This window comes from Lissotriton helveticus, chromosome 3_1 (assembly GCF_964261635.1).
Source record: "Lissotriton helveticus chromosome 3_1, aLisHel1.1, whole genome shotgun sequence".
In the NCBI taxonomy this organism is placed as follows: Eukaryota; Metazoa; Chordata; class Amphibia; order Caudata; family Salamandridae; genus Lissotriton; species Lissotriton helveticus.
Window position 1 is genome coordinate 2,073,880,374 of NC_136061.1, and position 15,422 is coordinate 2,073,895,795.

The window sequence follows — 15,422 nt, forward strand, 5'->3', positions numbered from 1 at the left end:
CCGGAAAAAACTTCACAAAAATTACTACGATTAACTATTCTCTTCCATCTACTATTTCTTTTGAAATCATAAATTGCCTTGTTTAGCTTCCTAATTCTATTGATTATCAAAATAAATAACTTACGTTTAATTTCAAATGCCTGATCAATAACTTTCTTTTTCTCTTATAAAAAACCACTTTCTGTTGACCTTTCTTAATATTTTTTAACAAATTGCCAATTATCCTGTTGCGGAACATTCGTTTACGAATGTCCCTAAACTGTTGTTTCCTTCTGCTATCATGCACAGAGTTATCTCTTGCTCTAGCAGTAACATTTTTGATTGGCCTTTCCTTTCCGTTTAAAATGCTTCTCTTTTTCTGGACTGAAACATTTTCTGTAGTAATATTTTTTTTACTACAAATATTTCTTATGAATGTTTTTGTGCTCTTACCCGGTGCTTTCTTGGTGACTTGACAAGTTTTTTTGGTAGAGGACTGCTGCATTATTTCATGTACCTGCTGTCTTTGATGTTTTGCAGCCTTTTTAAGTCTATCCTTGGTTGGCATGCTGAAATCTTGAAATGATATGCAGTTGAATCTGTGGTAAAATATAATAAAAAATGTTATTAACCACTATTACCAAACAGTAAATCAATAACAGTCATCAAAAACTTAACACACTACTTGACATTTTTACATAGAACATTTTTTAGTGCTTTGGCAAATATATAATACACAAATAGCAGAAAAGAAATAGAATTCTTCTTCATTTTACCTCTACTATTTTATATGTGATTCTGATCTAATTTTATGAGCATATTTTAATATTTTATTGAAGACACTAGACATAACCTGTTTTTAAAGGTGTTTTTAATTATAAATCAAATGGTTTACATTTTTACTTTTCATTTATTATAAATTTTAAAAATAAATGTTTATAGTTCCATAGGCTCAAGCACGTCAGCTTCCCAACCTATGTCATACAATTCTGACAAATCGGCATCCTCATCATGTTCTTCATCATCCTGAGAATTTAAATGATCCAATGGATCTACTTCCACTGACGTTTCAATTACAAGTTCAATGATAATGTCATAATCAACTGATTGCTGATTGTCATTCATGGTTGATGTTGTCGTTATCTTTAAAGAAAGAGAACAACAATGAGATGTTGCAGAGTAAGAGACAAATCTCAGAGATTATAATAGTAAAATTGTTTAACAAGAGTAACATTTTGCAGCTATTATTTAGCCATGACCAGCGATGCTGAGGAGGTAAGGCCTATGTCCAAGTTTTCAGTGAACAGGACTCATCTCTTCTTAACCTTGGATAAGCCTCACCAACTCTGTGTCCCCTGCTCGTACTTAAATGTAAAGGGACAGATTTATGTTAACTGACGCATTCCCAGGGATGAACCAGTTAATGTGCACCGCTGCTCTGCCACCCATCGTGTGCCGCATTTACAATGTGGAGCACCATTGAGTGAAAACAGCACAGATGCGTCACGCATCTGTGCCGCAAAAGCAGCACATTGCAGGAATCACGTCGTAAGCGCAACATGTCTACTGCAATGCACAGGAGCAAGCCACACATTGCATGGTGCATCACTCCTTATGCCTGTTTCAAACAGGCGTAATGATTTGATTCAGCAATGCTATAAAGCTGAGTCAGTGAAATCTTCTAAATTTCACTGTGTTAGTTTTACAGGGCTTTCTTGCAAATTAATGCATACCTTGCAACAAAACACCTATATGAAAACTGACGCAGGTTTCATGTGGCACAGGACTTTACAGCATGACACATCTGCCTAGATGCATCAATTTTTAAATATGTCGCCACATAGCCAATCTTTTGCACCGCCGCTGCGTCACAAAAGTGACGCACAGCGGCACAAAAGAGGCACACGGCTATCATAAATCTGTCCCTAACATGTTAAATGATTGATTCAGGATGACGATAAGGTGTGGCCTATCCAGAGGTTTGTTTAAGGTGAGGCCTACTCAGGGTTGCAGATTAAATGGAGATGGGGCACCCCTGAGCCTTGCTGGAGCTGCATCGCACTTGCGATGCAGCTCCAGCAATGTGCCACTTTTACGGCACAGATGCGTCACGCATCTGTGCTGTTTTTGCCCCATGGTGCGCCGCATTGTAAATGCAGCGCACCATGGGTGGCGGAACAACGGCGCAGGATGACTGGCACATCCCTGGGGATGCACCAGTCATCATAAATCTATCCCTAAGCTTCTTATCTTGTTGGAGATGAAGTGAGGCCTGTCTTGCAACATGGTGCATCTTTTGCATCACTGCTGCATCGGTTTCATGTGGCACGGTTTTTTTACAGCATGACACATCTTCCTAGATGCATCAATTTGTAATTTTGTCGCCACATAGCAAATCTTTTGCACCGCCACTGCGTCACAAAAGTGACGCACAGTGGCGCAAAAGAGGCATACACCTATCATAAATCTATCCCTAGCATTTTAAATGATTAATTCAGGATGACGAAAAGGTGTGGCCTATCCAGAGGTTTGTTTAAGGTGAGGCCTACCTACATTCATGGGGAAATGACTTAAAATGTCCTTAAGACACATGAAAGCGTTTTTTTAAAGCCTTTGCAGCATTTTTGTGTCACTTTTAACATGGCTATGTAACTCAAACAATCAAAATCTAAATTTGCCAAGCACAGGTGGGAGCATATTTACAAAGAATTTGCACCACGGGGAAAGGTCTTTTAATTTAAAATGGGAAAAATAATATCAGAGACACTCAAATGCCTTATAAAGAAGCAGACACCATTATGTCCTTTTCATAAATTTTAAAAGCATTCCTTTACCTCAAAAACGATTTTCAAGTCATAATTTGAAAACACTGCACATGGGGAAATGACTGAAAATGTCCTTAAGACACATGAAAGCGTTTTTTGATTGCCTTTGCAGCATTTTTGGGTCACTTTTAACATGGCTATGTAACTCAAACAATCAAAATCTAAATTTTCCAAGCACAGGTGCGAGCATATTTACAAGGAATTTGCACCACGGGGAAAGGTCTTACATTAAAATGGGAAAAATAACACCAGAGACACTCAAATGCCTTATAAAGAAGCATACACCATTATGTCCTTGTCATAAATTTTAAAAGCATTCCTTTTCCTCAAAAACGATTTTCAAGTCTTAATTTGAAAACACTGCACATGGGGAAATGACTGAAAATGTCCTTAAGACACATGAAAGCGTTTTTTTATTGCCTTTGCAGCATTTTTGGGTCACTTTTAACATGGCTATGTAACTCAAACAATCAAAATCTACATTTTCCAAGCACAGGTGCGAGCATATTTACAAGGAATTTGCACCACGGGGAAAGGTCTTACATTAAAATGGGAAAAATAACATCAGAGACACTCAAATGCCTTATAAAGAAGCATACACCATTATGTCCTTGTCATAAATTTTAAAAGCATCCCTTTTCCTCAAAAACGATTTTCAAGTCTTAATTTGAAAACACTGCACATGGGGAAATGACTTAAAATATCCTTAAGACACATGAAAGCGTTTTTTGATTGCCTTTGCAGCATTTTTGGGTCACTTTTAACATGGCTATGTAACTCAAACAATCAAAATCTAAATTTGCCAAGCACAGGTGGGAGCATATTTACAAGGAATTTGCACCACGGGGAAAGGTCTTTTAATTTAAAATGGGAAAAATAACATCAGAGACACTCAAATGCCTTATAAAGAAGCAGACACCATTATGTCCTTGTCATAAATTTTAAAAGCATTCCTTTACCTCAAAAACGATTTTCAAGTCATAATTTGAAAACACTGCACATGGGGAAATGACTGAAAATGTCCTTAAGACACATGAAAGCGTTTTTTGATTGCCTTTGCAGCATTTTTGGGTCACTTTTAACATGGCTATGTCACTCAAACAATCAAAATCTAAATTTTCCAAGCACAGGTGCGAGCATATTTACAAGGAATTTGCACCACGGGGAAAGGTCTTAAATTAAAATGGGAAAAATAACATCAGAGACACTCAAATGCCTTATAAAGAAGCAGACACTATTATGTCCTTGTCATAAATTTTGAAAGCATTCCTTTTCCTCAAAAACGATTTTCAAGTCATAATTTGAAAACACTGCACAGCTCCTATGCACAAAAACACCCTGTCAGTACTAATACTTCACATTTTCTCGAATTACAATTTCTCAAAGAAACAAAATCAATTTGTAAAACACTTGAGACAAAGCAACATTTTAAAAACACAACTTTCTTCATAATTTTCTCCTTAAAGCACACTATTCTCTATCTAAATTAAATAAATCTTTTCTCACCTTAGCAAATACTTTATGAGTTTCAAAACAGTCTCAGAAATACACCAATTTGTCTTCAGCAGAACAAAGGGTGTGCACTCCAGAGGCTGCAGCTATAGAAAGCACAGAAATGCTGTAATTCTTCACACATATCTCTCATGTCACCCAATCAAAACTCTTCCCTCACTTTTTTCAAATCAAAACCCTTCCCCCCTCTGCCCTTTCTGCCTTTTTTGCATAGCAACCACCTCCTGGAAGACCTCTGGTGTTTGCAAGTTCACACAACAATGTTTCAATTGAACTCTGAACTCTCAGTGCACCTGCGTATCCAGTGCAATCTTTCATAAAATAATTTTTTTTTGACCATTCAAATTACATCTTTCAAAGAACTCATCCATGCACCCTAACTTTCTGTTTTCAGCAATCAAAATCCACCAATCACTGTTACTGCTTCATTAACACAGAAACTCCACAGTTTTTTTCATTTTAAACTCTTATTTTTTCAACTGTCATTTCATTACCACACTTCATCTGACTGCAGCAGAACCTTCTCTCACCATGTTTTCTGTCTGGATTGTTGGACATAGTTACATCTATTGGGCTCAGAGGTATGCTGAGAACAGAAATTTACCTAACCTCAATTTACAAGATGTGGAAATTAAGTAGTTTGGCCACAGAGGATTAAAATGTCACCATTTGATACCATTGGTGAAAACCTTTATGCATTTGCCAAAACCTGACCTGTTAATTGTGCACTGTGGAGGTAATGATTTGGGCACTTTGACTGGGGTAGGTCTGGAAATGCTTTTAAAGGACACCTTTGAGCAATTGATGGCACTTTTTCCTCAAACTGCCTTGGTATATTCAAATATATGCCAAAGACAGAAATGGAGGTGGTCGAACCAATTTTGTCCACAAATTGAGAAGTCGAGGAAGCATGTAAACAAATCTGTTTCAGCTTACATGAGAGACCATGGAATGGGCTCCATGTACAACAATAACTTGCGTTACTACATGCAAGATATCTACAGAGGAGATGGAGTTCACTTCTCAGATGAGGGCAACAGAATTTTCATTCTGAATTTAAGACTGTGCATTGGTACCTACTTATAAGTACCTAAATGTACCATAAACCCAAAATCTCTTCTCAGAGCTACCCTACATCTGATCACTCACAATTATTATTTTACTCTAACTTTTTTCACTAATTTTCAACAAAGTACGCTCCCCGGGGCGCTACCCGGTACGCGAACCGGAAGCTAACCTCGCGAAATTTTTTAAAAAAATGTTTTTTTTTCGCACATATGGGCCTCCTCAGCCACCCTCAGAAAACCTAGGGGGTCAAGATAAGTCTACCGTGCCCCCTTCTACCCATTCTGAACATTATTTGCCCTCCATCTTGTATCTTAATTCGACCGAAACACAAAATGGTGGACTCCCGTAACGCTTCAGGTTCGCGTACCGGGGCGCTCGCCAGTTCGCGTACCGGGGCGTTCCCCGGGAAGCGCTCCATCAAAAAAAGGTGGGAAAGTAATTTACAGAAAAACGACTGGAGACACTTTCACCAAATATAGATTAGCTCATACTACATACCAATCCCTACCATTTTCACAAATTTGATTGAAATTCCATTTAGCCATTTAGCCTGTAGACCTTTCTAAATACCGTGAGGTAAATTACTTCACAGAACACATCTGAAGTGTTGGAATTGACAACCAATGAAAATGTTACTTTCATTTTCTACTTTTTTTACCTGACATTTGATTCGTTATATACCTGAATATATTTAAAGGAAGAGAAGGGAACACAGCCATTTTGACTACTACTTCCTGGTGTACATTTCAATTGGATTTTCACTAATCACTTCAACTTCTTTCTAAAGGTAAGTTGTTATTTTAAAAACTGAAGTATATTGTGCACTATAAGTTAATATGGTAAACTTTTTCTGATAGTTATATACTATCCCTCTGTAGTAGTTATAGATTTATATAGACTTCTCTGTTATAGTTATGGATGGAGTTAGGTTTCTCTTGTATAATTATGAATTTACTTACGTTAAATCACATACACTTTTTTATATTCCTACTTCCACTCTGATACTATACACTGCCCAAAGATAAATTCACTGATAAAAACTGCCTATCTAAAATTAATCCCAACAGTGCCCTATCTCTACTAATATATATTTTTTTATCCAAATTTCAGTCCAAATGGAAGGCGAACACAAAGTTTCATTTCAAATTGTCCTGCAAGAGAGCAGCCAAGAAATAATTGATCCAAATTATATAGAATTTATGGATGAAACTTGGGACCAAGAACTACTGCAATGTGTGCAAGCAGTAGAGGACCTCCTTCAAAATGAGGACATTTTACACACTCAGAGATTACAAGCTATGTTCAATGAAAATAACGACATTTCAGACAGTGAAATTTTAGAAAGTTTATTAAATTTTGAAACACAATCACAATAATAAATAATTGCTTAAAAAATAAAGAAATTAAAAAATAATCAACAAAACCAACAATCAATTAACATACAGTATTTGAAAAGTCTATCATTCTTTTTTCCTCATAGTACGCTCCCCGGGCCGCTTCCCGGTTCGCGAACCGGGCGCTATCCACGCAAAAAAAACAAACAAAAAATTTTTTTTGTTGCCCTGCGGGGCCCTTTTAAAGCCTCCACATCAAACCTAGGGGGTCAGGGAGGATCTACTATGCCCCCTTATGGTCATTTTTGCCTTTGTTTTGGCCTCCTCTTGTCTCTCGATCCTACCGAGAGACAAGATGGCGGCCGCTCTGGACTGTTTAGAATGTTGACAGATACCGGAGAGCCAATCAGCTTCGCTATGCGAAGTTCCGTTACGCGTCAAGTACGCGAACCGGAGCGCTGCCCAGAGCGCGCTTACAGATATATATCTTTTTTTGAACGTTAATTTCTCAAAATCCACTGGAGCACATATATTGAGACCTAGCAAAGGCACATCGGGCTAACAGTCCCTACAATTTTGCCAAGTTTCGTGCAAATCCATTCAGCCGTTCGGGCTAAAAGTGAGGCCTACCGCCCTATGGAAATTAACATGGGAAAAATGCGTTTTGGGACCCCCCTTTTTTCTTGGCCCCCCCTTGACGAACCCCCCCCAAATTTTCAGGGGCTGCTCAGAAACAAAATGTTCAATTTTCCTGAAAATTTCAACCAATTCCGTCCACAAACGCCAAAGTTATTAGACATAGAATTTTCAAAAATCCCATAGGGAAAAAATCCTTACTATATATACCTACTGGCGACCGCCAGTAGGTAATATATATTACCTACTGGTGGTTGCCAGTAGGTAGTTATAGTTAAAACCTCCTAGTTTCCATAGGAAATCCACAACATTCTATTTGGAATAACATTGGCGCCGGTGGACAAATCTTCGTGAATTTCTCCAAGAAAATGGCCTGCTCTGCTCAGCTCCTTCCCTGAAAGTTTGGGGGTGATTTGTGAAGTGGGGGCCGAGAAAAAAGGGAGTGTCCCAAAACGTGTTTTCCCCATGCAATTTTCCATAGGGACCTTTAGCCAGGGCTACAGCCCAAACGGCTGAACGGAATTACACCAAATTTGGCAGAGAGGTAGATTTCGTTTCACAGATTGTGTTTTTTGTTAAATGGTGTAAATCCGTTCAGTAGTTCCTGAGAAAATCAAAAGTAAAATCATAGCGATATCTAGAGACGGAATATAGTATGCGTACCTTCCCGAGCACGAGCTGCACGCTGATTGGCTGTCAACTGTCTGTCAACACTCGAAACCAGGAAGTGTTGGCAGCCATCTTGTGCCTCGGTAGAACCGAGTCACAAGAAAACAGGGAAACAAGTGTAAAAACAAAGAAAAGGGGCAGGGTAGAAACACCCTGAACCCTAGGCCTGCTCAGGGGGTCCCAAAGGACACCCAAGCCCCAAAAATGTATTTTTTGGAGGGAAAAATCGCGGGGTACGCGTACACAGCCGATCCCTCCCCAAAAAATTAAGGCACCACTCTGCAAACGCGCCCCTTGGCGCGTTTGCAGAGGGGGAACTAATTCCCCTTGAATACTGGGGGTCTCTGGGGGCCAACTAGCCCACCAACAGCCTCCAGTATGCGCCAGGGGGCTGCCTTGCAGAGACGTGTAAAGAGGCCACGCCCCTTTTTACACCTCTCTGCAACGCAGCCCCATGGCGCATACTGGATGTACCTGGTGGGCTAGTTGGCCCCCAGGGACCCCCAATATGCAAGGGGAATTAGTTCCCCCTCTGTGAACGCGCCAGGGGGCTGCGTTGAAGAGAGGTGTAAAAAGGGGCATGGCCTCATTACACCTCTCTTCAATGCAGCTCCCTGGCGCATACTGGAGGTTCCTGGTGGGCTAGTTGACCCCTTGGCGCGTTTGCAGAGGGGGAACTAATTCCCCTTGAATACTGGGGGTCTCTGGGGGCCAACTAGCCCACCAACAGCCTCCAGTATGCGCCAGGGGGCTGCCTTGCAGAGACGTGTAAAGAGGCCACGCCCCTTTTTACACCTCTCTGCAACGCAGCCCCATGGCGCATACTGGATGTACCTGGTGGGCTAGTTGGCCCCCAGGGACCCCCAATATGCAAGGGGAATTAGTTCCCCCTCTGTGAACGCGTCAGGGGGCTGCGTTGAAGAGAGGTGTAAAAAGGGGCATGGCCTCATTACACCTCTCTTCAATGCAGCTCCCTGGCGCATACTGGAGGTTCCTGGTGGGCTAGTTGACCCCCAGGGACCCCCAATATGCAAGGGGAATTAGTTCCCCCTCTCTAAACGTGCCAGGGGGCTACGTTGCAGAGAGGTGTAAAAAGGGGCGAGCCTTATTACACCTCTGTGCAACGCAGCCCCCTGGCACATACTGGAGGTTCCTGGTGGGCTAGTTGGCCCCCAGGGACCCCCAGTATTCAAGGGGACTTAATCCCCCAACTTAGAATGCGCTAAGGGGCACGTTTGCACAGTGGTGAAGGTAGGGTGCGGGGCTTGAGGTGATATGTGTGCAAACATGCCCTGTGGCACGTTTTAAGTTGGGGAATTAAATCCTCTTCAATACAGAGGTTCCCTAGGGGCCAACTAGTCCAACAGGTACCTCCATTAAACGCCACGGAGCTGCGTTGCAGAGTGTTGTAAAAAGGGGGCGTGCCCTCTGAGCACCTCTATGCAACACAGCTCCCTTGCGCATAATGGAGGTACCTGGTGGGATAGTTGGCTCACAGGGGACCTCAGGATTGAAGAGGAATGAATTCCCCAATCTAAAAAATGCCACAGGGCGTGTTTGCACACATGTCACCTCAGGCCCCACCCCCTTCCTACACTATTGAGCACAATATTCCTCTAAAATCAGCGGAAGTACGAATTCCGAAGTACTTACCGGTTATCACAAGAGACGTCAGTGCTGCATCTTTGAGCCCAGTACGGACCCTGAAAAGTCAATCTAAGCGTACTTACCAGTAACTTGTATTTCCTTCCATAGGAATCTATTGTGTGGTTTTCACCAGAAAAGTTTCTAGTGTCTATTTTTGAAACGTACAAATATTCTAAAATCAGCTGAACTACGAATTCCAATGTACTCACCTGTTATCAGGAGAGACCTCAGTGCAGCATCTTTCAGCCCACTACTGATCCTGAAAAGTAATTCTAATCGTAGTTACAGTAACATGAATTTCCTTTTATAGGCTAACATTGACTGATTTCACTTGGAAATTTTTCAAAGTGTGGAGTTTTGGAACTTAAAAAAATTCCTCAAATATCAGCCGAACTATGAATTCCGAATTACTCACCTGTTATCAGGAGAGACCTCAGTGCTGCATCTTTCAGCCCACTACTGATACTGAAAAGTAATTCTATTACGTGGCTGAAACCTATGTTTTTTTCAGTGAATTTTAAAGGTTTTGTAAATGAGAGTTTTTAAATGTATTAATTGTTCTATTTTTTATTCTAATTTACTACATTGTTTTTAAATTACATTACAGATATTTAATATAAATTGAAAAAAAAAATGATATCCTATGGAAGGAAATTCAAGTAACTGGTAAGTACAGTTAAATTAAGTTTTCAGGAATAGTAGTGAGCTGAAAGATGCAGCACTGAGGTATCTCCTGATAACAGGTAAGTAAATTAGAATTTGTGTATGTTATATATATATATATATATATATATATATATATATATATATATATATATATATATATATATATATATATATATATACACATAGGCAAGAGTAAAATTACCTACTATTCCCCATTCAGTGAGAGAGAACTCCCCATTACTAAGAAAATCACTTGCAAATCAGACTTTGTCATCTATGTCTTGGAATGTGTTTGTGGACTTTGCTACGTTGGTAGTACTAAACTACAGGTCCACAAGCGCATATTGCAGCATATGAGGGCAGTTGTGAACAAAGATGAGGCTTACCCAGTAGCGAGGCATGTCAATCTCTGCCATAAAGGGGATGTCAACTGCTTGAAATATTTTGCTATTGATATGGTGGAGCCCTTACGCAGAGGGGGGAATAGGGAAGCCCGTCTGCGCATACTAGAAACCCGGTACATCCTTGAATTAGATACTAAGGCTCCGAATGGACTGAACGCAACAGAAGATTTGTATACTTGCTTGCACATTGAGTCTTGAAATTGTTTAGTGAAAAATGAGACGCAAGATTTCTGAATAGGCTATTCTTAATTAACTTTTAATTAATTTTTTATTGATTTTTGCCGGATTTTAAGATTATATAATACATCAAACACAGTTGGGATATCACATATTTCTTTTCAATAGTGCTGGTGCCAACATGAATACCCAAGCAGTGTAGACGCAGTGGTCCAGATGAAATTTTTAACCAATGCCCACTTGGGCAGTATTAATCAAACCCCTTCTGTTGTAAATTTTGCACAAAGCATTTTATACGTTTGCTCAATATTGCACAGAATGTGTTTGTACATATTTTATCCACTGTGATTATTTGTACATAGTAATATTGGCGATTTTTGCACATTTGTAAATATTGTTCCATCATATTTATTGCGCAAATTTGCACATTTGATAGTATTGTTTGTCGCTTATTAATTGTGACAATTGGGGGTGTATAAAAAGTATTGGTTACTTAGTCTGGTCCAGGCTGAAGTATTTTCTCTATTTCTATAGGCTTGGGACCATGTGACCAGACCGGCACTACAAATCACAGGGTGTAATTTGACCACGTCATGTGATCAAGGGCTCCAGGGCCCGAAACGCGTCATGGCGATCGTGAGGGTGCACAGTGTGAAATAAAGACGCTTGAAATACTCTCATTGGGTCCGTCTTCGTTATTTGGCTCCTACTGAGTACCGAAGTTCCAGTCATATATATACACATATATATGAATATATTACCTACTGGCGGTCGCCAGTAGGTATATATAGTTAGGATTTTTTCTCTATGGGATTTTTGAAAATTCTATGTCTAATAACTTTGGCGTTTGTGGACGGAATTGGCTGAAATTTTCAGGAAAATGGAACATTTTGTTTCTGAGCAGCCCCTGAAAATTTGGGGGGGTTTCATCAAGGGGGGGCTGAGAAAAAAGGGGGGTCCCAAAACGTGTTTTTAACATTGAGTTTTCCATAGGGCGGTTGGCCTCACTTTTAGCCCGAACGGCTGAATGGATTTGCACGAAACTTGGCAAAATTGTAGGGACTGGTAGCCCGATGTGCCTTTGCTAGGTCTCAATATATGTGCTCCAGTGGATTTTGAGAAATTAACGTTCAAAAAAAGATATATATCTGTAACAGCGGACCGGGCGGCGCTCCAGTTCGCGTACTTTTCGCGTTACGGAGCTTTGTGAAGCGAAGCTGATTGGTTCTCCGGCGTCTGTAAACATTCCAAACAGTCCGTAGCGGCCACCATCTTGTCTCTCGGTAGGATCGAGAGACAAGAGGAGGCCAAAGCGAAGGGGAAAATTACCATAAGGGGGCATAGTAGATCCTCCCTGACCCCCTAGGTTTGATGTGGAGGTTTTAAAAGGGCCCCGCGGGGCAAAAAAAAATAAAATAATAATAATCGAACGGCTGAATGGATTTGCACGAAACTTGGCAAAATTGTAGGGACTGGTAGCCCGATGTGCCTTTGCTAGGTCTCAATATATGTGCTCCAGTGGATTTTGAGAAATTAACGTTAAAAAAAAAGATATATATCTGTAACAGCGCTCCGGGCAGCGCTCCACTTCGCGTACTTTTCGCGTTACGGAGCTTTGTGAAGCGAAGCTGATTGGTTCTCCGGCGTCTGTAAACATTCCAAACAGTCCGTAGCGGCCGCCATCTTGTCTCTCGGTAGGATCGAGAGACAAGAGGAGGCCAAAGCGAAGGGGCAAATGACCATAAGGGGGCATAGTAGATCCTCCCTGACCCCATAGGTTTGATGTGGAGGCTTTAAAAGGGCTCCGCGGGGCAACAAAAAAAAAAAAATATCGTTTTTTTGGTGGGGTGCGCCCGGTTAGCGTAACGGGAAGCGGACTGGGGAGCGTACTACAAGGAATGAAGAATGATTGACTTTTAACTTATTGTATGTTTATAGACTTTTTTTTTACTTTTTTTTCTGCTGAGTGACGTCTCGGCCTATCTTCACGGGATGCAGTCCCTACCATCTCGGCGTTTAAGCCCAGGGGGACCGGTAGTGTGGGAGAGATAACGGGGCATATTATCAAGGGGGTTTATCTCCGCTTTTTTGGCTTTAAAAGCCAAGAAAGCGGAGATAAAATTATCTCCGTATTACCTAGCTGTCGCTAACACCAGTTAGCGACCGCTAGTAGGAGATAGCGACCATCTTGGGCCCCACTTTGCATGTCAGTGATATTTATCACTAATGACATGCAAAGTGGGCATGCCAAGATGTTAGCGACTGGAAACAGTCGCTAACATCGCTATCTCCTATTACCAACTTTTGGAGATATTCGCGCTAAGCGCGAATATCTCCAAACAGTAACACCTGCCCTGAGCAGTTCTTAGCCATGTTATCCAATGGGAGGTGGATAACATGGCTAAGAGCATTAGCTCGGTAATGCATGAATATCGCTGACATTTCAGCGATATTAATGCATTGCGGCCGTTTTTTATCGCATTTGCGATAAACCTTGATAATAGCAAGGTTTATCTGCGATAATTTCTAACGATGCTTAGCGGTAAAAAATTCGTTGCTAAGCATCGTTAGGGATAAATATCGCTTAACTTTGGTAATATGCCCCAACGTCTGTTAACGTTCGATTCGAAGGAAATCAGGAAGTGTTGAAAAACATTGTCTGCGCCATCTTGCCTTTTTTCAAATGCCACACTTTTGTCGTGCACGGCAGCCATTTTAGAAGACTTGACCAGACCCACTCTCTGCACGCTGTCGATCCTTAGCATGGCTCCCCACCCTCGCAAGCATCTCCCCCAGGCACTGGTCACCCGCGCTCTCTGTCTTATGCATGGGCAATAAACCTCCCCCCATCTGCGCTGCTCTTCCCTGAGAATCACACCCTGTGCCCGCCCGACACCTCCCTTTCGCCCTATTCACTACCGCACCCTCTGACACTCCTCTTCCTCTGTGTCCGATTGTCCAGGCCGGTCCCAGGCTATCAGCTAGCCTTGCAGATGTAGTTTATGGCCCCAGCTGTAAAGAATCACCCCTCTTCAAAGGAGTTATAGTAGATCAAGGCCCACACCCGATGAGATCCGTCACACCACACGCGTTCCTACTATCTGAAAACCATCCTGTATTGTGATTGGGGAGGGGACCGAGCCTGAAGCGGAAGATTCCAGGGATGACTCTTTGTACATCAAAGTTTTTACAATTATGTGTCACATTAAAAATATATAGCACTCCAACAAAGTAGTAGGATTATAAAACTTTAATAACTTATAAATATATACAACAAAACAAAAACAGTAAAAACATTTAAAACATTTTAGGGAAAAAGAAGGAACAATGGTCAGTAGCGGTCGGTTGTGCGAATAGTCCCAAGGCAGCACAACGTCCAGATTTCTGAACGGCACCCAGGTGATGTTGCCTGGGTGCCGCACTGATTTGGGTATCCGGCGTGGGGCGTCCCGGGGGGTGGGTCGTCAGTAGCGGTCTGTTGTGCGAATAGTTCCAAGGCAGCAGAACGCGCTGAAATGTGGATGGCACCAAGGTGATGTCCAGTAAGTTGCCGCCCTCCGAATAACGGCGTGGGGCGCCCCGGGGGGGGGGGGAGGCGGCGTGAACGGGCCTCCTCAGGTGGAGCCTCGTCTGCTGTAGTGGGGCGCCCCTTTACCGTTTCAGTTGCCATTCCGTCCGCTTTTGGTCCACTGTGTCAAAATCCGCAATTCAGCTGAGTTGCGCCCACTCTTGCGGTGCAGCGATAGGCGGCTGTCACAGGACTCTCAAAATGGCGGCAGGCTCTTTCCTTTTTGGGCCTGGTCCACTGAAATGGCCCTGGGACACCTTGGAAATCGGACGCTTCTCTGCTAGGTCTTGGACCCCATTCTCGAAAGCGTCCCCTCCGCCTTGAGGATTCTACAAAAGTCTTGGGGGCCCCCGACTCCTGCAGGCTTCCGGTGGGGAGCGGCTGCCATGATTGCTCGCGGAATGACCACGACGGAGCCACGAGATGGTGGTGCTTTCATGCTGACGCCAGCTTCAGTCTGAAACATCCAGAAACAAGGTGGGGCTTTCATCGTTTGGGAAAAAAATAAAGTTTTCATCCAATGAAAAGTGTTATTTTTAGGTCATATGATCAAGCCTTCCATCATTAGGAAACCAAAAGTAAAATGAACCAATGAAAAGTTTTATAAACAAGTCTCATGACTTGTTATGCGGCATAGGGTATAAAAAGCGTAGAAAATCCGTTGGCACGTGAGGCGGCGTCAGTAGCGGACCGATGTGCGAATAGGCCGAAGGCAGCACAACGCGCCAAGATCCGGATGGCACCGAGGTGGTGTCCAGCAAGTTGTCGCACTGGTGTGGCCATCCTACAATGCTGAAAGTCGGCGTGGGGCGCCCCGTTGGCCTGTGAGATGGCGGCAGTAGCGGACCGATGTGCGAATGGGGCCAAAGGCAGCGCAACAATATTTTCTGAATAGAAGATACCACAAGGCGCTGAGATGCCAAGATCCGGATGGCAC

At 42.2% G+C, this 15,422-nt stretch overlaps 1 long non-coding RNA gene across 1 annotated transcript in view; it reads left to right on the forward strand.

Annotated features, from left to right (window-relative positions):
- The window catches only part of LOC144825263 (uncharacterized), a 275,307-nt gene extending 263,716 nt beyond the window's left edge, over positions 1-11,591 (forward strand). The window contains exon 3 of the long non-coding RNA XR_013609362.1: positions 11,452-11,591. This is a non-coding gene — a long non-coding RNA (uncharacterized LOC144825263). The remainder of the gene's footprint in view (positions 1-11,451) is intronic.
- Positions 11,592-15,422: the final 3,831 nt, after the last annotated feature.